Raw genomic sequence first — 18,982 nt, forward strand, 5'->3', positions numbered from 1 at the left:
GGATGATTTGTTCAGAGCAACGCTATAGCCTTGATGACCGCAAGACCAGAATTAGCACAGAACTGACAAACTTCTGATAGCTGTGGCAGCTTTTGCGAGCACCAGACTGTCAGTGAATCAATCTGGCCCGCCTGTGCATGTGCCCTTTCAGGCTGAAATTACACAAAGCACTGTGTGCAAGAGGACGCTGGAGAACGTGACGTCAAGTACCACGTGGGTTGCAGTAAATGGCCTGGTATGAAGTGGTTGATAAAGAAAAGCAGCAATCGAAAAAGTGCAAGAAAACCCCGGCACTCATACTAAAGGCGAGAGGGCTCGTCCGGGATTTGAACCCGGGACCTCTCGCACCCGAAGCGAGAATCATACCCCTAGACCAACGAGCCTGACCGCTGAATGCTTAGGCTACATGTGTACACTTGTAGAGTCATAGAATGCTGGCCGCTAAAAGAAAGGCGCAGGCGCTAGTTCTAATAGAATGCGTTTGTTGGCGGGCTGCCCCTCTGAGTAGGGTCTGTCCGAGGAAATGACGCTTGTCATCTGGCTGAATCTCGGCTATGTCATAGTTTAGATGAACACAGGCAGCAGTAAGGATTTCAAAACCAGGACAAACAGCTGCCCCTGCCGCTCGCTCTGAAATCGCTGGGCTCGTCCGGGATTTGAACCCGGGACCTCTCGCACCCAAAGCGAGAATCATACCCCTAGACCAACGAGCCTTGTGCACGTGCCCTTCCACGCTGATATTAAACAAAGCGCTGCGTGCTGGAGGCCCAGTGGCCTAATGGGTAAAGGCCGCATCTTACTTTTGCGCTACTATGAAGGCTCCGCGTACGAAAGCAGAGAGGATGACACACATAACAGATGGGAAAGTGTCATGAAAGATTGATTTAAAAGAGAATTCCACAAAATGTCGAAGGCTTGACTATGAAACCATGAGGCATCAGCCTCCCACCTAGGGCGTGCTTGATGAGCTAGCTCCAAGCTGATGCTGCGAAAAGTCAATGACCATTTGTTCAAAGAAACTCCATAGAACGACAAGTATATATGTGCTTAGCGTTTCTGCAAAAGAGCCACGTTAATTCAATGAAGAGCGATATAGAATGGTTTGAATCCCACAGCGGCATCTACAGACCTGCAGAAAGTTCGATTTGGCCGAAGCATCAGCCTCTGATGCCCGAGAACGTGACGTCAAGTACCACGTGGGTTGCAGTAAATGGCCTGATGTCAAGTAGTTGATAAAGAAAAGCAGCAATCGGAAAAAGTGCCAGAAAACCCTTGAACTTGAACAGAACGGGCAGGCACTAGTTCTAATAGAAAGCGTTTGTGGGCGGGCTGCCGCTCTGAGCATGGTCTGTCCGAGGAAATGAGGCTTGTCATCTGGCTGAATCTCGGCTATGTAGTAGAACAGGTGATCACAGGCAGCAGTAAGGATTTCAAAACCAGGACAAACAGCTGCCCCTGCCGCTCACTCTGAAACCGCTGGGCTCGTCCGGGTTTTGAACCCGGGACCTCTCGCACCCAAAGCGAGAATCATACCCCTACACCAACGAGCCTTGTCGATGGAAGATCTTTCGTGAGGGCGCCACAAATTCAGTGAAGCTCTCCTCAGTGACAGGACGTGACCTGGCATCAAGATACTAAAGTGTAGATGTTTGAGTGGCAGAAACTCCTTGAAGCCATGCTACAGATCAAAGGCCAAGCTCGCCAGACAAGGACCAGTGGCCTAATGGATAAGGCATCAGCCTCCGGAGCTGGGGATTGTGGGTTCAAGTCCCACCTGGGTCGTCTTTGATGGGCTACCTTTAAGTTGGCTGTGCGAGAAATTCCGGGATGATTTGTTCAGAGCAACGCTATAGCCTTGATGACCGCAAGACCAGAATTAGCACAGAACTGACAAACTTCTGATAGCTGTGGCAGCTTTTGCGAGCACCAGACTGTCAGTGAATCAATCTGGCCCGCCTGTGCATGTGCCCTTTCAGGCTGAAATTACACAAAGCACTGTGTGCAAGAGGACGCTGGAGAACGTGACGTCAAGTACCACGTGGGTTGCAGTAAATGGCCTGGTATGAAGTGGTTGATAAAGAAAAGCAGCAATCGAAAAAAGTGCAAGAAAACCCCGGCACTCATACTAAAGGCGAGAGGGCTCGTCCGGGATTTGAACCCGGGACCTCTCGCACCCGAAGCGAGAATCATACCCCTAGACCAACGAGCCTGACCGCTGAATGCTTAGGCTACATGTGTACACTTGTAGAGTCATAGAATGCTGGCCGCTAAAAGAAAGGCGCAGGCGCTAGTTCTAATAGAATGCGTTTGTTGGCGGGCTGCCCCTCTGAGTAGGGTCTGTCCGAGGAAATGACGCTTGTCATCTGGCTGAATCTCGGCTATGTCATAGTTTAGATGAACACAGGCAGCAGTAAGGATTTCAAAACCAGGACAAACAGCTGCCCCTGCCGCTCGCTCTGAAAACGCTGGGCTCGTCCGGGATTTGAACCCGGGACCTCTCGCACCCAAAGCGAGAATCATACCCCTAGACCAACGAGCCTTGTGAACGTGCCCTTCCACGCTGATATTAAACAAAGCGCTGCGTGCTGGAGGCCCAGTGGCCTAATGGGTAAAGGCCGCATCTTACTTTTGCGCTACTATGAAGGCTCCGCGTACGAAAGCAGAGAGGATGACACACATAACAGATGGGAAAGTGTCATGAAAGATTGATTTAAAAGAGAATTCCACAAAATGTCGAAGGCTTGACTATGAAACCATGAGGCATCAGCCTCCCACCTAGGGCGTGCTTGATGAGCTAGCTCCAAGCTGATGCTGCGAAAAGTCAATGACCATTTGTTCAAAGAAACTCCATAGAACGACAAGTATATATGTGCTTAGCGTTTCTGCAAAAGAGCCACGTTAATTCAATGAAGAGCGATATAGAATGGTTTGAATCCCACAGCGGCATCTACAGACCTGCAGAAAGTTCGATTTGGCCGAAGCATCAGCCTCTGATGCCCGAGAACGTGACGTCAAGTACCACGTGGGTTGCAGTAAATGGCCTGATGTCAAGTAGTTGATAAAGAAAAGCAGCAATCGGAAAAAGTGCCAGAAAACCCTTGAACTTGAACAGAACGGGCAGGCACTAGTTCTAATAGAAAGCGTTTGTGGGCGGGCTGCCGCTCTGAGCATGGTCTGTCCGAGGAAATGAGGCTTGTCATCTGGCTGAATCTCGGCTATGTAGTAGAACAGGTGATCACAGGCAGCAGTAAGGATTTCAAAACCAGGACAAACAGCTGCCCCTGCCGCTCGCTCTGAAAACGCTGGGCTCGTCCGGGATTTGAACCCGGGACCTCTCGCACCCAAAGCGAGAATCATACCCCTAGACCAACGAGCCTTGTGCACGTGCCCTGTGCACGTGCCCTTCCACGCTGATATTAAACAAAGCGCTGCGTGCTGGAGGCCCAGTGGCCTAATGGGTAAAGGCCGCATCTTACTTTTGCGCTACTATGAAGGCTCCGCGTACGAAAGCAGAGAGGATGACACACATAACAGATGGGAAAGTGTCATGAAAGATTGATTTAAAAGAGAATTCCACAAAATGTCGAAGGCTTGACTATGAAACCATGAGGCATCAGCCTCCCACCTAGGGCGTGCTTGATGAGCTAGCTCCAAGCTGATGCTGCGAAAAGTCAATGACCATTTGTTCAAAGAAACTCCATAGAACGACAAGTATATATGTGCTTAGCGTTTCTGCAAAAGAGCCACGTTAATTCAATGAAGAGCGATATAGAATGGTTTGAATCCCACAGCGGCATCTACAGACCTGCAGAAAGTTCGATTTGGCCGAAGCATCAGCCTCTGATGCCCGAGAACGTGACGTCAAGTACCACGTGGGTTGCAGTAAATGGCCTGATGTCAAGTAGTTGATAAAGAAAAGCAGCAATCGGAAAAAGTGCCAGAAAACCCTTGAACTTGAACAGAACGGGCAGGCACTAGTTCTAATAGAAAGCGTTTGTGGGCGGGCTGCCGCTCTGAGCATGGTCTGTCCGAGGAAATGAGGCTTGTCATCTGGCTGAATCTCGGCTATGTAGTAGAACAGGTGATCACAGGCAGCAGTAAGGATTTCAAAACCAGGACAAACAGCTGCCCCTGCCGCTCACTCTGAAACCGCTGGGCTCGTCCGGGATTTGAACCCGGGACCTCTCGCACCCAAAGCGAGAATCATACCCCTAGACCAACGAGCCTTGTCGATGGAAGATCTTTCGTGAGGGCGCCACAAATTCAGTGAAGCTCTCCTCAGTGACAGGACGTGACCTGGCATCAAGATACTAAAGTGTAGATGTTTGAGTGGCAGAAACTCCTTGAAGCCATGCTACAGATCAAAGGCCAAGCTCGCCAGACAAGGCCCAGTGGCCTAATGGATAAGGCATCAGCCTCCGGAGCTGGGGATTGTGGGTTCAAGTCCCACCTGGGTCGTCTTTGATGGGCTACCTTTAAGTTGGCTGTGCGAGAAATTCCGGGATGATTTGTTCAGAGCAACGCTATAGCCTTGATGACCGCAAGACCTGAATTAGCACAGAACTGACAAACTTCTGATAGCTGTGGCAGCTTTTGCGAGCACCAGACTGTCAGTGAATCAATCTGGCCCGCCTGTGCATGTGCCCTTTCAGGCTGAAATTACACAAAGCACTGTGTGCAAGAGGACGCTGGAGAACGTGACGTCAAGTACCACGTGGGTTGCAGTAAATGGCCTGGTATGAAGTGGTTGATAAAGAAAAGCAGCAATCGAAAAAAGTGCAAGAAAACCCCGGCACTCATACTAAAGGCGAGAGGGCTCGTCCGGGATTTGAACCCGGGACCTCTCGCACCCGAAGCGAGAATCATACCCCTAGACCAACGAGCCTGACCGCTGAATGCTTAGGCTACATGTGTACACTTGTAGAGTCATAGAATGCTGGCCGCTAAAAGAAAAGCGCAGGCGCTAGTTCTAATAGAATGCGTTTGTTGGCGGGCTGCCCCTCTGAGTAGGGTCTGTCCGAGGAAATGACGCTTGTCATCTGGCTGAATCTCGGCTATGTCATAGTTTAGATGAACACAGGCAGCAGTAAGGATTTCAAAACCAGGACAAACAGCTGCCCCTGCCGCTCGCTCTGAAATCGCTGGGCTCGTCCGGGATTTGAACCCGGGACCTCTCGCACCCAAAGCGAGAATCATACCCCTAGACCAACGAGCCTTGTGCACGTGCCCTTCCACGCTGATATTAAACAAAGCGCTGCGTGCTGGAGGCCCAGTGGCCTAATGGGTAAAGGCCGCATCTTACTTTTGCGCTACTATGAAGGCTCCGCGTACGAAAGCAGAGAGGATGACACACATAACAGATGGGAAAGTGTCATGAAAGATTGATTTAAAAGAGAATTCCACAAAATGTCGAAGGCTTGACTATGAAACCATGAGGCATCAGCCTCCCACCTAGGGCGTGCTTGATGAGCTAGCTCCAAGCTGATGCTGCAAAAAGTCAATGACCATTTGTTCAAAGAAACTCCATAGAACAAGTATATATGTGCTTAGCGTTTCTGCAAAAGAGCCACGTTAATTCAATGAAGAGCGATATAGAATGGTTTGAATCCCACAGCGGCATCTACAGACCTGCAGAAAGTTCGATTTGGCCGAAGCATCAGCCTCTGATGCCCGAGAACGTGACGTCAAGTACCACGTGGGTTGCAGTAAATGGCCTGATGTCAAGTAGTTGATAAAGAAAAGCAGCAATCGGAAAAAGTGCCAGAAAACCCTTGAACTTGAACAGAACGGGCAGGCACTAGTTCTAATAGAAAGCGTTTGTGGGCGGGCTGCCGCTCTGAGCATGGTCTGTCCGAGGAAATGAGGCTTGTCATCTGGCTGAATCTCGGCTATGTAGTAGAACAGGTGATCACAGGCAGCAGTAAGGATTTCAAAACCAGGACAAACAGCTGCCCCTGCCGCTCACTCTGAAACCGCTGGGCTCGTCCGGGATTTGAACCCGGGACCTCTCGCACCCAAAGCGAGAATCATACCCCTAGACCAACGAGCCTTGTCGATGGAAGATCTTTCGTGAGGGCGCCACAAATTCAGTGAAGCTCTCCTCAGTGACAGGACGTGACCTGGCATCAAGATACTAAAGTGTAGATGTTTGAGTGGCAGAAACTCCTTGAAGCCATGCTACAGATCAAAGGCCAAGCTCGCCAGACAAGGCCCAGTGGCCTAATGGATAAGGCATCAGCCTCCGGAGCTGGGGATTGTGGGTTCAAGTCCCACCTGGGTCGTCTTTGATGGGCTACCTTTAAGTTGGCTGTGCGAGAAATTCCGGGATGATTTGTTCAGAGCAACGCTATAGCCTTGATGACCGCAAGACCTGAATTAGCACAGAACTGACAAACTTCTGATAGCTGTGGCAGCTTTTGCGAGCACCAGACTGTCAGTGAATCAATCTGGCCCGCCTGTGCATGTGCCCTTTCAGGCTGAAATTACACAAAGCACTGTGTGCAAGAGGACGCTGGAGAACGTGACGTCAAGTACCACGTGGGTTGCAGTAAATGGCCTGGTATGAAGTGGTTGATAAAGAAAAGCAGCAATCGAAAAAAGTGCAAGAAAACCCCGGCACTCATACTAAAGGCGAGAGGGCTCGTCCGGGATTTGAACCCGGGACCTCTCGCACCCGAAGCGAGAATCATACCCCTAGACCAACGAGCCTGACCGCTGAATGCTTAGGCTACATGTGTACACTTGTAGAGTCATAGAATGCTGGCCGCTAAAAGAAAAGCGCAGGCGCTAGTTCTAATAGAATGCGTTTGTTGGCGGGCTGCCCCTCTGAGTAGGGTCTGTCCGAGGAAATGACGCTTGTCATCTGGCTGAATCTCGGCTATGTCATAGTTTAGATGAACACAGGCAGCAGTAAGGATTTCAAAACCAGGACAAACAGCTGCCCCTGCCGCTCGCTCTGAAATCGCTGGGCTCGTCCGGGATTTGAACCCGGGACCTCTCGCACCCAAAGCGAGAATCATACCCCTAGACCAACGAGCCTTGTGCACGTGCCCTTCCACGCTGATATTAAACAAAGCGCTGCGTGCTGGAGGCCCAGTGGCCTAATGGGTAAAGGCCGCATCTTACTTTTGCGCTACTATGAAGGCTCCGCGTACGAAAGCAGAGAGGATGACACACATAACAGATGGGAAAGTGTCATGAAAGATTGATTTAAAAGAGAATTCCACAAAATGTCGAAGGCTTGACTATGAAACCATGAGGCATCAGCCTCCCACCTAGGGCGTGCTTGATGAGCTAGCTCCAAGCTGATGCTGCAAAAAGTCAATGACCATTTGTTCAAAGAAACTCCATAGAACGACAAGTATATATGTGCTTAGCGTTTCTGCAAAAGAGCCACGTTAATTCAATGAAGAGCGATATAGAATGGTTTGAATCCCACAGCGGCATCTACAGACCTGCAGAAAGTTCGATTTGGCCGAAGCATCAGCCTCTGATGCCCGAGAACGTGACGTCAAGTACCACGTGGGTTGCAGTAAATGGCCTGATGTCAAGTAGTTGATAAAGAAAAGCAGCAATCGGAAAAAGTGCCAGAAAACCCTTGAACTTGAACAGAACGGGCAGGCACTAGTTCTAATAGAAAGCGTTTGTGGGCGGGCTGCCGCTCTGAGCATGGTCTGTCCGAGGAAATGAGGCTTGTCATCTGGCTGAATCTCGGCTATGTAGTAGAACAGGTGATCACAGGCAGCAGTAAGGATTTCAAAACCAGGACAAACAGCTGCCCCTGCCGCTCACTCTGAAACCGCTGGGCTCGTCCGGGATTTGAACCCGGGACCTCTCGCACCCAAAGCGAGAATCATACCCCTAGACCAACGAGCCTTGTCGATGGAAGATCTTTCGTGAGGGCGCCACAAATTCAGTGAAGCTCTCCTCAGTGACAGGACGTGACCTGGCATCAAGATACTAAAGTGTAGATGTTTGAGTGGCAGAAACTCCTTGAAGCCATGCTACAGATCAAAGGCCAAGCTCGCCAGACAAGGCCCAGTGGCCTAATGGATAAGGCATCAGCCTCCGGAGCTGGGGATTGTGGGTTCAAGTCCCACCTGGGTCGTCTTTGATGGGCTACCTTTAAGTTGGCTGTGCGAGAAATTCCGGGATGATTTGTTCAGAGCAACGCTATAGCCTTGATGACCGCAAGACCAGAATTAGCACAGAACTGACAAACTTCTGATAGCTGTGGCAGCTTTTGCGAGCACCAGACTGTCAGTGAATCAATCTGGCCCGCCTGTGCATGTGCCCTTTCAGGCTGAAATTACACAAAGCACTGTGTGCAAGAGGACGCTGGAGAACGTGACGTCAAGTACCACGTGGGTTGCAGTAAATGGCCTGGTATGAAGTGGTTGATAAAGAAAAGCAGCAATCGAAAAAAGTGCAAGAAAACCCCGGCACTCATACTAAAGGCGAGAGGGCTCGTCCGGGATTTGAACCCGGGACCTCTCGCACCCGAAGCGAGAATCATACCCCTAGACCAACGAGCCTGACCGCTGAATGCTTAGGCTACATGTGTACACTTGTAGAGTCATAGAATGCTGGCCGCTAAAAGAAAGGCGCAGGCGCTAGTTCTAATAGAATGCGTTTGTTGGCGGGCTGCCCCTCTGAGTAGGGTCTGTCCGAGGAAATGACGCTTGTCATCTGGCTGAATCTCGGCTATGTCATAGTTTAGATGAACACAGGCAGCAGTAAGGATTTCAAAACCAGGACAAACAGCTGCCCCTGCCGCTCGCTCTGAAATCGCTGGGCTCGTCCGGGATTTGAACCCGGGACCTCTCGCACCCAAAGCGAGAATCATACCCCTAGACCAACGAGCCTTGTGCACGTGCCCTTCCACGCTGATATTAAACAAAGCGCTGCGTGCTGGAGGCCCAGTGGCCTAATGGGTAAAGGCCGCATCTTACTTTTGCGCTACTATGAAGGCTCCGCGTACGAAAGCAGAGAGGATGACACACATAACAGATGGGAAAGTGTCATGAAAGATTGATTTAAAAGAGAATTCCACAAAATGTCGAAGGCTTGACTATGAAACCATGAGGCATCAGCCTCCCACCTAGGGCGTGCTTGATGAGCTAGCTCCAAGCTGATGCTGCGAAAAGTCAATGACCATTTGTTCAAAGAAACTCCATAGAACGACAAGTATATATGTGCTTAGCGTTTCTGCAAAAGAGCCACGTTAATTCAATGAAGAGCGATATAGAATGGTTTGAATCCCACAGCGGCATCTACAGACCTGCAGAAAGTTCGATTTGGCCGAAGCATCAGCCTCTGATGCCCGAGAACGTGACGTCAAGTACCACGTGGGTTGCAGTAAATGGCCTGATGTCAAGTAGTTGATAAAGAAAAGCAGCAATCGGAAAAAGTGCCAGAAAACCCTTGAACTTGAACAGAACGGGCAGGCACTAGTTCTAATAGAAAGCGTTTGTGGGCGGGCTGCCGCTCTGAGCATGGTCTGTCCGAGGAAATGAGGCTTGTCATCTGGCTGAATCTCGGCTATGTAGTAGAACAGGTGATCACAGGCAGCAGTAAGGATTTCAAAACCAGGACAAACAGCTGCCCCTGCCGCTCACTCTGAAACCGCTGGGCTCGTCCGGGATTTGAACCCGGGACCTCTCGCACCCAAAGCGAGAATCATACCCCTAGACCAACGAGCCTTGTCGATGGAAGATCTTTCGTGAGGGCGCCACAAATTCAGTGAAGCTCTCCTCAGTGACAGGACGTGACCTGGCATCAAGATACTAAAGTGTAGATGTTTGAGTGGCAGAAACTCCTTGAAGCCATGCTACAGATCAAAGGCCAAGCTCGCCAGACAAGGCCCAGTGGCCTAATGGATAAGGCATCAGCCTCCGGAGCTGGGGATTGTGGGTTCAAGTCCCACCTGGGTCGTCTTTGATGGGCTACCTTTAAGTTGGCTGTGCGAGAAATTCCGGGATGATTTGTTCAGAGCAACGCTATAGCCTTGATGACCGCAAGACCAGAATTAGCACAGAACTGACAAACTTCTGATAGCTGTGGCAGCTTTTGCGAGCACCAGACTGTCAGTGAATCAATCTGGCCCGCCTGTGCATGTGCCCTTTCAGGCTGAAATTACACAAAGCACTGTGTGCAAGAGGACGCTGGAGAACGTGACGTCAAGTACCACGTGGGTTGCAGTAAATGGCCTGGTATGAAGTGGTTGATAAAGAAAAGCAGCAATCGAAAAAAGTGCAAGAAAACCCCGGCACTCATACTAAAGGCGAGAGGGCTCGTCCGGGATTTGAACCCGGGACCTCTCGCACCCGAAGCGAGAATCATACCCCTAGACCAACGAGCCTGACCGCTGAATGCTTAGGCTACATGTGTACACTTGTAGAGTCATAGAATGCTGGCCGCTAAAAGAAAGGCGCAGGCGCTAGTTCTAATAGAATGCGTTTGTTGGCGGGCTGCCCCTCTGAGTAGGGTCTGTCCGAGGAAATGACGCTTGTCATCTGGCTGAATCTCGGCTATGTCATAGTTTAGATGAACACAGGCAGCAGTAAGGATTTCAAAACCAGGACAAACAGCTGCCCCTGCCGCTCGCTCTGAAATCGCTGGGCTCGTCCGGGATTTGAACCCGGGACCTCTCGCACCCAAAGCGAGAATCATACCCCTAGACCAACGAGCCTTGTGCACGTGCCCTTCCACGCTGATATTAAACAAAGCGCTGCGTGCTGGAGGCCCAGTGGCCTAATGGGTAAAGGCCGCATCTTACTTTTGCGCTACTATGAAGGCTCCGCGTACGAAAGCAGAGAGGATGACACACATAACAGATGGGAAAGTGTCATGAAAGATTGATTTAAAAGAGAATTCCACAAAATGTCGAAGGCTTGACTATGAAACCATGAGGCATCAGCCTCCCACCTAGGGCGTGCTTGATGAGCTAGCTCCAAGCTGATGCTGCGAAAAGTCAATGACCATTTGTTCAAAGAAACTCCATAGAACGACAAGTATATATGTGCTTAGCGTTTCTGCAAAAGAGCCACGTTAATTCAATGAAGAGCGATATAGAATGGTTTGAATCCCACAGCGGCATCTACAGACCTGCAGAAAGTTCGATTTGGCCGAAGCATCAGCCTCTGATGCCCGAGAACGTGACGTCAAGTACCACGTGGGTTGCAGTAAATGGCCTGATGTCAAGTAGTTGATAAAGAAAAGCAGCAATCGGAAAAAGTGCCAGAAAACCCTTGAACTTGAACAGAACGGGCAGGCACTAGTTCTAATAGAAAGCGTTTGTGGGCGGGCTGCCGCTCTGAGCATGGTCTGTCCGAGGAAATGAGGCTTGTCATCTGGCTGAATCTCGGCTATGTAGTAGAACAGGTGATCACAGGCAGCAGTAAGGATTTCAAAACCAGGACAAACAGCTGCCCCTGCCGCTCACTCTGAAACCGCTGGGCTCGTCCGGGATTTGAACCCGGGACCTCTCGCACCCAAAGCGAGAATCATACCCCTAGACCAACGAGCCTTGTCGATGGAAGATCTTTCGTGAGGGCGCCACAAATTCAGTGAAGCTCTCCTCAGTGACAGGACGTGACCTGGCATCAAGATACTAAAGTGTAGATGTTTGAGTGGCAGAAACTCCTTGAAGCCATGCTACAGATCAAAGGCCAAGCTCGCCAGACAAGGCCCAGTGGCCTAATGGATAAGGCATCAGCCTCCGGAGCTGGGGATTGTGGGTTCAAGTCCCACCTGGGTCGTCTTTGATGGGCTACCTTTAAGTTGGCTGTGCGAGAAATTCCGGGATGATTTGTTCAGAGCAACGCTATAGCCTTGATGACCGCAAGACCAGAATTAGCACAGAACTGACAAACTTCTGATAGCTGTGGCAGCTTTTGCGAGCACCAGACTGTCAGTGAATCAATCTGGCCCGCCTGTGCATGTGCCCTTTCAGGCTGAAATTACACAAAGCACTGTGTGCAAGAGGACGCTGGAGAACGTGACGTCAAGTACCACGTGGGTTGCAGTAAATGGCCTGGTATGAAGTGGTTGATAAAGAAAAGCAGCAATCGAAAAAAGTGCAAGAAAACCCCGGCACTCATACTAAAGGCGAGAGGGCTCGTCCGGGATTTGAACCCGGGACCTCTCGCACCCGAAGCGAGAATCATACCCCTAGACCAACGAGCCTGACCGCTGAATGCTTAGGCTACATGTGTACACTTGTAGAGTCATAGAATGCTGGCCGCTAAAAGAAAGGCGCAGGCGCTAGTTCTAATAGAATGCGTTTGTTGGCGGGCTGCCCCTCTGAGTAGGGTCTGTCCGAGGAAATGACGCTTGTCATCTGGCTGAATCTCGGCTATGTCATAGTTTAGATGAACACAGGCAGCAGTAAGGATTTCAAAACCAGGACAAACAGCTGCCCCTGCCGCTCGCTCTGAAAACGCTGGGCTCGTCCGGGATTTGAACCCGGGACCTCTCGCACCCAAAGCGAGAATCATACCCCTAGACCAACGAGCCTTGTGCACGTGCCCTTCCACGCTGATATTAAACAAAGCGCTGCGTGCTGGAGGCCCAGTGGCCTAATGGGTAAAGGCCGCATCTTACTTTTGCGCTACTATGAAGGCTCCGCGTACGAAAGCAGAGAGGATGACACACATAACAGATGGGAAAGTGTCATGAAAGATTGATTTAAAAGAGAATTCCACAAAATGTCGAAGGCTTGACTATGAAACCATGAGGCATCAGCCTCCCACCTAGGGCGTGCTTGATGAGCTAGCTCCAAGCTGATGCTGCAAAAAGTCAATGACCATTTGTTCAAAGAAACTCCATAGAACGACAAGTATATATGTGCTTAGCGTTTCTGCAAAAGAGCCACGTTAATTCAATGAAGAGCGATATAGAATGGTTTGAATCCCACAGCGGCATCTACAGACCTGCAGAAAGTTCGATTTGGCCGAAGCATCAGCCTCTGATGCCCGAGAACGTGACGTCAAGTACCACGTGGGTTGCAGTAAATGGCCTGATGTCAAGTAGTTGATAAAGAAAAGCAGCAATCGGAAAAAGTGCCAGAAAACCCTTGAACTTGAACAGAACGGGCAGGCACTAGTTCTAATAGAAAGCGTTTGTGGGCGGGCTGCCGCTCTGAGCATGGTCTGTCCGAGGAAATGAGGCTTGTCATCTGGCTGAATCTCGGCTATGTAGTAGAACAGGTGATCACAGGCAGCAGTAAGGATTTCAAAACCAGGACAAACAGCTGCCCCTGCCGCTCACTCTGAAACCGCTGGGCTCGTCCGGGATTTGAACCCGGGACCTCTCGCACCCAAAGCGAGAATCATACCCCTAGACCAACGAGCCTTGTCGATGGAAGATCTTTCGTGAGGGCGCCACAAATTCAGTGAAGCTCTCCTCAGTGACAGGACGTGACCTGGCATCAAGATACTAAAGTGTAGATGTTTGAGTGGCAGAAACTCCTTGAAGCCATGCTACAGATCAAAGGCCAAGCTCGCCAGACAAGGCCCAGTGGCCTAATGGATAAGGCATCAGCCTCCGGAGCTGGGGATTGTGGGTTCAAGTCCCACCTGGGTCGTCTTTGATGGGCTACCTTTAAGTTGGCTGTGCGAGAAATTCCGGGATGATTTGTTCAGAGCAACGCTATAGCCTTGATGACCGCAAGACCAGAATTAGCACAGAACTGACAAACTTCTGATAGCTGTGGCAGCTTTTGCGAGCACCAGACTGTCAGTGAATCAATCTGGCCCGCCTGTGCATGTGCCCTTTCAGGCTGAAATTACACAAAGCACTGTGTGCAAGAGGACGCTGGAGAACGTGACGTCAAGTACCACGTGGGTTGCAGTAAATGGCCTGGTATGAAGTGGTTGATAAAGAAAAGCAGCAATCGAAAAAAGTGCAAGAAAACCCCGGCACTCATACTAAAGGCGAGAGGGCTCGTCCGGGATTTGAACCCGGGACCTCTCGCACCCGAAGCGAGAATCATACCCCTAGACCAACGAGCCTGACCGCTGAATGCTTAGGCTACATGTGTACACTTGTAGAGTCATAGAATGCTGGCCGCTAAAAGAAAGGCGCAGGCGCTAGTTCTAATAGAATGCGTTTGTTGGCGGGCTGCCCCTCTGAGTAGGGTCTGTCCGAGGAAATGACGCTTGTCATCTGGCTGAATCTCGGCTATGTCATAGTTTAGATGAACACAGGCAGCAGTAAGGATTTCAAAACCAGGACAAACAGCTGCCCCTGCCGCTCGCTCTGAAAACGCTGGGCTCGTCCGGGATTTGAACCCGGGACCTCTCGCACCCAAAGCGAGAATCATACCCCTAGACCAACGAGCCTTGTGCACGTGCCCTTCCACGCTGATATTAAACAAAGCGCTGCGTGCTGGAGGCCCAGTGGCCTAATGGGTAAAGGCCGCATCTTACTTTTGCGCTACTATGAAGGCTCCGCGTACGAAAGCAGAGAGGATGACACACATAACAGATGGGAAAGTGTCATGAAAGATTGATTTAAAAGAGAATTCCACAAAATGTCGAAGGCTTGACTATGAAACCATGAGGCATCAGCCTCCCACCTAGGGCGTGCTTGATGAGCTAGCTCCAAGCTGATGCTGCGAAAAGTCAATGACCATTTGTTCAAAGAAACTCCATAGAACGACAAGTATATATGTGCTTAGCGTTTCTGCAAAAGAGCCACGTTAATTCAATGAAGAGCGATATAGAATGGTTTGAATCCCACAGCGGCATCTACAGACCTGCAGAAAGTTCGATTTGGCCGAAGCATCAGCCTCTGATGCCCGAGAACGTGACGTCAAGTACCACGTGGGTTGCAGTAAATGGCCTGATGTCAAGTAGTTGATAAAGAAAAGCAGCAATCGGAAAAAGTGCCAGAAAACCCTTGAACTTGAACAGAACGGGCAGGCACTAGTTCTAATAGAAAGCGTTTGTGGGCGGGCTGCCGCTCTGAGCATGGTCTGTCCGAGGAAATGAGGCTTGTCATCTGGCTGAATCTCGGCTATGTAGTAGAACAGGTGATCACAGGCAGCAGTAAGGATTTCAAAACCAGGACAAACAGCTGCCCCTGCCGCTCACTCTGAAACCGCTGGGCTCGTCCGGGATTTGAACCCGGGACCTCTCGCACCCAAAGCGAGAATCATACCCCTAGACCAACGAGCCTTGTCGATGGAAGATCTTTCGTGAGGGCGCCACAAATTCAGTGAAGCTCTCCTCAGTGACAGGACGTGACCTGGCATCAAGATACTAAAGTGTAGATGTTTGAGTGGCAGAAACTCCTTGAAGCCATGCTACAGATCAAAGGCCAAGCTCGCCAGACAAGGCCCAGTGGCCTAATGGATAAGGCATCAGCCTCCGGAGCTGGGGATTGTGGGTTCAAGTCCCACCTGGGTCGTCTTTGATGGGCTACCTTTAAGTTGGCTGTGCGAGAAATTCCGGGATGATTTGTTCAGAGCAACGCTATAGCCTTGATGACCGCAAGACCTGAATTAGCACAGAACTGACAAACTTCTGATAGCTGTGGCAGCTTTTGCGAGCACCAGACTGTCAGTGAATCAATCTGGCCCGCCTGTGCATGTGCCCTTTCAGGCTGAAATTACACAAAGCACTGTGTGCAAGAGGACGCTGGAGAACGTGACGTCAAGTACCACGTGGGTTGCAGTAAATGGCCTGGTATGAAGTGGTTGATAAAGAAAAGCAGCAATCGAAAAAAGTGCAAGAAAACCCCGGCACTCATACTAAAGGCGAGAGGGCTCGTCCGGGATTTGAACCCGGGACCTCTCGCACCCGAAGCGAGAATCATACCCCTAGACCAACGAGCCTGACCGCTGAATGCTTAGGCTACATGTGTACACTTGTAGAGTCATAGAATGCTGGCCGCTAAAAGAAAGGCGCAGGCGCTAGTTCTAATAGAATGCGTTTGTTGGCGGGCTGCCCCTCTGAGTAGGGTCTGTCCGAGGAAATGACGCTTGTCATCTGGCTGAATCTCGGCTATGTCATAGTTTAGATGAACACAGGCAGCAGTAAGGATTTCAAAACCAGGACAAACAGCTGCCCCTGCCGCTCGCTCTGAAATCGCTGGGCTCGTCCGGGATTTGAACCCGGGACCTCTCGCACCCAAAGCGAGAATCATACCCCTAGACCAACGAGCCTTGTGCACGTGCCCTTCCACGCTGATATTAAACAAAGCGCTGCGTGCTGGAGGCCCAGTGGCCTAATGGGTAAAGGCCGCATCTTACTTTTGCGCTACTATGAAGGCTCCGCGTACGAAAGCAGAGAGGATGACACACATAACAGATGGGAAAGTGTCATGAAAGATTGATTTAAAAGAGAATTCCACAAAATGTCGAAGGCTTGACTATGAAACCATGAGGCATCAGCCTCCCACCTAGGGCGTGCTTGATGAGCTAGCTCCAAGCTGATGCTGCAAAAAGTCAATGACCATTTGTTCAAAGAAACTCCATAGAACGACAAGTATATATGTGCTTAGCGTTTCTGCAAAAGAGCCACGTTAATTCAATGAAGAGCGATATAGAATGGTTTGAATCCCACAGCGGCATCTACAGACCTGCAGAAAGTTCGATTTGGCCGAAGCATCAGCCTCTGATGCCCGAGAACGTGACGTCAAGTACCACGTGGGTTGCAGTAAATGGCCTGATGTCAAGTAGTTGATAAAGAAAAGCAGCAATCGGAAAAAGTGCCAGAAAACCCTTGAACTTGAACAGAACGGGCAGGCACTAGTTCTAATAGAAAGCGTTTGTGGGCGGGCTGCCGCTCTGAGCATGGTCTGTCCGAGGAAATGAGGCTTGTCATCTGGCTGAATCTCGGCTATGTAGTAGAACAGGTGATCACAGGCAGCAGTAAGGATTTCAAAACCAGGACAAACAGCTGCCCCTGCCGCTCACTCTGAAACCGCTGGGCTCGTCCGGGATTTGAACCCGGGACCTCTCGCACCCAAAGCGAGAATCATACCCCTAGACCAACGAGCCTTGTCGATGGAAGATCTTTCGTGAGGGCGCCACAAATTCAGTGAAGCTCTCCTCAGTGACAGGACGTGACCTGGCATCAAGATACTAAAGTGTAGATGTTTGAGTGGCAGAAACTCCTTGAAGCCATGCTACAGATCAAAGGCCAAGCTCGCCAGACAAGGCCCAGTGGCCTAATGGATAAGGCATCAGCCTCCGGAGCTGGGGATTGTGGGTTCAAGTCCCACCTGGGTCGTCTTTGATGGGCTACCTTTAAGTTGGCTGTGCGAGAAATTCCGGGATGATTTGTTCAGAGCAACGCTATAGCCTTGATGACCGCAAGACCAGAATTAGCACAGAACTGACAAACTTCTGATAGCTGTGGCAGCTTTTGCGAGCACCAGACTGTCAGTGAATCAATCTGGCCCGCCTGTGCATGTGCCCTTTCAGGCTGAAATTACACAAAGCACTGTGTGCAAGAGGACGCTGGAGAACGTGACGTCAAGTACCACGTGGGTTGCAGTAAATGGCCTGGTATGAAGTGGTTGATAAAGAAAAGCAGCAATCGAAAAAAGTGCAAGAAAACCCCGGCACTCATACTAAAGGCGAGAGGGCTCGTCCGGGATTTGAACCCGGGACCTCTCGCACCCGAAGCGAGAATCATACCCCTAGACCAACGAGCCTGACCGCTGAATGCTTAGGCTACATGTGTACACTTGTAGAGTCATAGAATGCTGGCCGCTAAAAGAAAGGCGCAGGCGCTAGTTCTAATAGAATGCGTTTGTTGGCGGGCTGCCCCTCTGAGTAGGGTCTGTCCGAGGAAATGACGCTTGTCATCTGGCTGAATCTCGGCTATGTCATAGTTTAGATGAACACAGGCAGCAGTAAGGATTTCAAAACCAGGACAAACAGCTGCCCCTGCCGCTCGCTCTGAAAACGCTGGGCTCGTCCGGGATTTGAACCCGGGACCTCTCGCACCCAAAGCGAGAATCATACCCCTAGACCAACGAGCCTTGTGCACGTGCCCTTCCACGCTGATATTAAACAAAGCGCTGCGTGCTGGAGGCCCAGTGGCCTAATGGGTAAAGGCCGCATCTTACTTTTGCGCTACTATGAAGGCTCCGCGTACGAAAGCAGAGAGGATGACACACATAACAGATGGGAAAGTGTCATGAAAGATTGATTTAAAAGAGAATTCCACAAAATGTCGAAGGCTTGACTATGAAACCATGAGGCATCAGCCTCCCACCTAGGGCGTGCTTGATGAGCTAGCTCCAAGCTGATGCTGCAAAAAGTCAATGACCATTTGTTCAAAGAAACTCCATAGAACGACAAGTATATATGTGCTTAGCGTTTCTGCAAAAGAGCCACGTTAATTCAATGAAGAGCGATATAGAATGGTTTGAATCCCACAGCGGCATCTACAGACCTGCAGAAAGTTCGATTTGGCCGAAGCATCAGCCTCTGATGCCCGAGAACGTGACGTCAAGTACCACGTGGGTTGCAGTAAATGGCCTGATGTCAAGTAGTTGATAAAGAAAAGCAGCAATCGGAAAAAGTGCCAGAAAACCCTTGAACTTGAACAGAACGGGCAGGCACTAGTTCTAATAGAAAGCGTTTGTGGGCGGGCTGCCGCTCTGAGCATGGTCTGTCCGAGGAAATGAGGCTTGTCATCTGGCTGAATCTCGGCTATGTAGTAGAACAGGTGATCACAGGCAGCAGTAAGGATTTCAAAACCAGGACAAACAGCTGCCCCTGCCGCTCACTCTGAAACCGCTGGGCTCGTCCGGGATTTGAACCCGGGACCTCTCGCACCCAAAGCGAGAATCATACCCCTAGACCAACGAGCCTTGTCGATGGAAGATCTTTCGTGAGGGCGCCACAAATTCAGTGAAGCTCTCCTCAGTGACAGGACGTGACCTGGCATCAAGATACTAAAGTGTAGATGTTTGAGTGGCAGAAACTCCTTGAAGCCATGCTACAGATCAAAGGCCAAGCTCG

The 18,982-nt window shown here is 50.4% G+C and overlaps 38 non-coding genes across 38 annotated transcripts; 8 read left to right on the top strand and 30 right to left on the bottom strand.

Moving 5' to 3' along the window:
* Positions 1-311: 311 nt before the first annotated feature.
* trnap-cgg (transfer RNA proline (anticodon CGG)) lies at positions 312-383 on the bottom strand. The gene has a single exon. It is a non-coding gene; the product is annotated as a tRNA-Pro (tRNA).
* A 258-nt stretch (positions 384-641) lies between these two features.
* trnap-ugg (transfer RNA proline (anticodon UGG)) lies at positions 642-713 on the bottom strand. The gene has a single exon. It is a non-coding gene; the product is annotated as a tRNA-Pro (tRNA).
* A 1,424-nt stretch (positions 714-2,137) lies between these two features.
* trnap-cgg (transfer RNA proline (anticodon CGG)) lies at positions 2,138-2,209 on the bottom strand. Its single transcript has one exon. It is a non-coding gene; the product is annotated as a tRNA-Pro (tRNA).
* A 258-nt stretch (positions 2,210-2,467) lies between these two features.
* On the bottom strand, positions 2,468-2,539 carry trnap-ugg (transfer RNA proline (anticodon UGG)). The gene has a single exon. It is a non-coding gene; the product is annotated as a tRNA-Pro (tRNA).
* Positions 2,540-3,304: 765 nt separating this feature from the next.
* Positions 3,305-3,376, bottom strand: trnap-ugg (transfer RNA proline (anticodon UGG)). The gene has a single exon. It is a non-coding gene; the product is annotated as a tRNA-Pro (tRNA).
* A 778-nt stretch (positions 3,377-4,154) lies between these two features.
* On the bottom strand, positions 4,155-4,226 carry trnap-ugg (transfer RNA proline (anticodon UGG)). The gene has a single exon. It is a non-coding gene; the product is annotated as a tRNA-Pro (tRNA).
* Positions 4,227-4,385: 159 nt separating this feature from the next.
* On the top strand, positions 4,386-4,458 carry trnar-ccg (transfer RNA arginine (anticodon CCG)). Its single transcript has one exon. It is a non-coding gene; the product is annotated as a tRNA-Arg (tRNA).
* A 355-nt stretch (positions 4,459-4,813) lies between these two features.
* On the bottom strand, positions 4,814-4,885 carry trnap-cgg (transfer RNA proline (anticodon CGG)). Its single transcript has one exon. It is a non-coding gene; the product is annotated as a tRNA-Pro (tRNA).
* Positions 4,886-5,143: 258 nt separating this feature from the next.
* On the bottom strand, positions 5,144-5,215 carry trnap-ugg (transfer RNA proline (anticodon UGG)). The gene has a single exon. It is a non-coding gene; the product is annotated as a tRNA-Pro (tRNA).
* Positions 5,216-5,977: 762 nt separating this feature from the next.
* On the bottom strand, positions 5,978-6,049 carry trnap-ugg (transfer RNA proline (anticodon UGG)). The gene has a single exon. It is a non-coding gene; the product is annotated as a tRNA-Pro (tRNA).
* A 159-nt stretch (positions 6,050-6,208) lies between these two features.
* trnar-ccg (transfer RNA arginine (anticodon CCG)) lies at positions 6,209-6,281 on the top strand. The gene has a single exon. It is a non-coding gene; the product is annotated as a tRNA-Arg (tRNA).
* A 355-nt stretch (positions 6,282-6,636) lies between these two features.
* Positions 6,637-6,708, bottom strand: trnap-cgg (transfer RNA proline (anticodon CGG)). Its single transcript has one exon. It is a non-coding gene; the product is annotated as a tRNA-Pro (tRNA).
* A 258-nt stretch (positions 6,709-6,966) lies between these two features.
* On the bottom strand, positions 6,967-7,038 carry trnap-ugg (transfer RNA proline (anticodon UGG)). The gene has a single exon. It is a non-coding gene; the product is annotated as a tRNA-Pro (tRNA).
* A 765-nt stretch (positions 7,039-7,803) lies between these two features.
* On the bottom strand, positions 7,804-7,875 carry trnap-ugg (transfer RNA proline (anticodon UGG)). Its single transcript has one exon. It is a non-coding gene; the product is annotated as a tRNA-Pro (tRNA).
* A 159-nt stretch (positions 7,876-8,034) lies between these two features.
* trnar-ccg (transfer RNA arginine (anticodon CCG)) lies at positions 8,035-8,107 on the top strand. Its single transcript has one exon. It is a non-coding gene; the product is annotated as a tRNA-Arg (tRNA).
* A 355-nt stretch (positions 8,108-8,462) lies between these two features.
* Positions 8,463-8,534, bottom strand: trnap-cgg (transfer RNA proline (anticodon CGG)). Its single transcript has one exon. It is a non-coding gene; the product is annotated as a tRNA-Pro (tRNA).
* Positions 8,535-8,792: 258 nt separating this feature from the next.
* Positions 8,793-8,864, bottom strand: trnap-ugg (transfer RNA proline (anticodon UGG)). Its single transcript has one exon. It is a non-coding gene; the product is annotated as a tRNA-Pro (tRNA).
* Positions 8,865-9,629: 765 nt separating this feature from the next.
* On the bottom strand, positions 9,630-9,701 carry trnap-ugg (transfer RNA proline (anticodon UGG)). Its single transcript has one exon. It is a non-coding gene; the product is annotated as a tRNA-Pro (tRNA).
* A 159-nt stretch (positions 9,702-9,860) lies between these two features.
* trnar-ccg (transfer RNA arginine (anticodon CCG)) lies at positions 9,861-9,933 on the top strand. Its single transcript has one exon. It is a non-coding gene; the product is annotated as a tRNA-Arg (tRNA).
* Positions 9,934-10,288: 355 nt separating this feature from the next.
* trnap-cgg (transfer RNA proline (anticodon CGG)) lies at positions 10,289-10,360 on the bottom strand. Its single transcript has one exon. It is a non-coding gene; the product is annotated as a tRNA-Pro (tRNA).
* Positions 10,361-10,618: 258 nt separating this feature from the next.
* trnap-ugg (transfer RNA proline (anticodon UGG)) lies at positions 10,619-10,690 on the bottom strand. Its single transcript has one exon. It is a non-coding gene; the product is annotated as a tRNA-Pro (tRNA).
* A 765-nt stretch (positions 10,691-11,455) lies between these two features.
* Positions 11,456-11,527, bottom strand: trnap-ugg (transfer RNA proline (anticodon UGG)). Its single transcript has one exon. It is a non-coding gene; the product is annotated as a tRNA-Pro (tRNA).
* A 159-nt stretch (positions 11,528-11,686) lies between these two features.
* Positions 11,687-11,759, top strand: trnar-ccg (transfer RNA arginine (anticodon CCG)). Its single transcript has one exon. It is a non-coding gene; the product is annotated as a tRNA-Arg (tRNA).
* A 355-nt stretch (positions 11,760-12,114) lies between these two features.
* Positions 12,115-12,186, bottom strand: trnap-cgg (transfer RNA proline (anticodon CGG)). The gene has a single exon. It is a non-coding gene; the product is annotated as a tRNA-Pro (tRNA).
* A 258-nt stretch (positions 12,187-12,444) lies between these two features.
* trnap-ugg (transfer RNA proline (anticodon UGG)) lies at positions 12,445-12,516 on the bottom strand. Its single transcript has one exon. It is a non-coding gene; the product is annotated as a tRNA-Pro (tRNA).
* Positions 12,517-13,281: 765 nt separating this feature from the next.
* On the bottom strand, positions 13,282-13,353 carry trnap-ugg (transfer RNA proline (anticodon UGG)). The gene has a single exon. It is a non-coding gene; the product is annotated as a tRNA-Pro (tRNA).
* Positions 13,354-13,512: 159 nt separating this feature from the next.
* Positions 13,513-13,585, top strand: trnar-ccg (transfer RNA arginine (anticodon CCG)). The gene has a single exon. It is a non-coding gene; the product is annotated as a tRNA-Arg (tRNA).
* A 355-nt stretch (positions 13,586-13,940) lies between these two features.
* On the bottom strand, positions 13,941-14,012 carry trnap-cgg (transfer RNA proline (anticodon CGG)). The gene has a single exon. It is a non-coding gene; the product is annotated as a tRNA-Pro (tRNA).
* Positions 14,013-14,270: 258 nt separating this feature from the next.
* Positions 14,271-14,342, bottom strand: trnap-ugg (transfer RNA proline (anticodon UGG)). The gene has a single exon. It is a non-coding gene; the product is annotated as a tRNA-Pro (tRNA).
* Positions 14,343-15,107: 765 nt separating this feature from the next.
* Positions 15,108-15,179, bottom strand: trnap-ugg (transfer RNA proline (anticodon UGG)). The gene has a single exon. It is a non-coding gene; the product is annotated as a tRNA-Pro (tRNA).
* A 159-nt stretch (positions 15,180-15,338) lies between these two features.
* trnar-ccg (transfer RNA arginine (anticodon CCG)) lies at positions 15,339-15,411 on the top strand. Its single transcript has one exon. It is a non-coding gene; the product is annotated as a tRNA-Arg (tRNA).
* A 355-nt stretch (positions 15,412-15,766) lies between these two features.
* trnap-cgg (transfer RNA proline (anticodon CGG)) lies at positions 15,767-15,838 on the bottom strand. The gene has a single exon. It is a non-coding gene; the product is annotated as a tRNA-Pro (tRNA).
* A 258-nt stretch (positions 15,839-16,096) lies between these two features.
* On the bottom strand, positions 16,097-16,168 carry trnap-ugg (transfer RNA proline (anticodon UGG)). The gene has a single exon. It is a non-coding gene; the product is annotated as a tRNA-Pro (tRNA).
* Positions 16,169-16,933: 765 nt separating this feature from the next.
* On the bottom strand, positions 16,934-17,005 carry trnap-ugg (transfer RNA proline (anticodon UGG)). Its single transcript has one exon. It is a non-coding gene; the product is annotated as a tRNA-Pro (tRNA).
* A 159-nt stretch (positions 17,006-17,164) lies between these two features.
* On the top strand, positions 17,165-17,237 carry trnar-ccg (transfer RNA arginine (anticodon CCG)). Its single transcript has one exon. It is a non-coding gene; the product is annotated as a tRNA-Arg (tRNA).
* Positions 17,238-17,592: 355 nt separating this feature from the next.
* trnap-cgg (transfer RNA proline (anticodon CGG)) lies at positions 17,593-17,664 on the bottom strand. Its single transcript has one exon. It is a non-coding gene; the product is annotated as a tRNA-Pro (tRNA).
* Positions 17,665-17,922: 258 nt separating this feature from the next.
* On the bottom strand, positions 17,923-17,994 carry trnap-ugg (transfer RNA proline (anticodon UGG)). The gene has a single exon. It is a non-coding gene; the product is annotated as a tRNA-Pro (tRNA).
* Positions 17,995-18,759: 765 nt separating this feature from the next.
* trnap-ugg (transfer RNA proline (anticodon UGG)) lies at positions 18,760-18,831 on the bottom strand. Its single transcript has one exon. It is a non-coding gene; the product is annotated as a tRNA-Pro (tRNA).
* Positions 18,832-18,982: the final 151 nt, after the last annotated feature.

The sequence above is a fragment of the Chanodichthys erythropterus genome, chromosome 12 (genome assembly GCF_024489055.1).
Source record: "Chanodichthys erythropterus isolate Z2021 chromosome 12, ASM2448905v1, whole genome shotgun sequence".
NCBI classification, from domain to species: Eukaryota; Metazoa; Chordata; class Actinopteri; order Cypriniformes; family Xenocyprididae; genus Chanodichthys; species Chanodichthys erythropterus.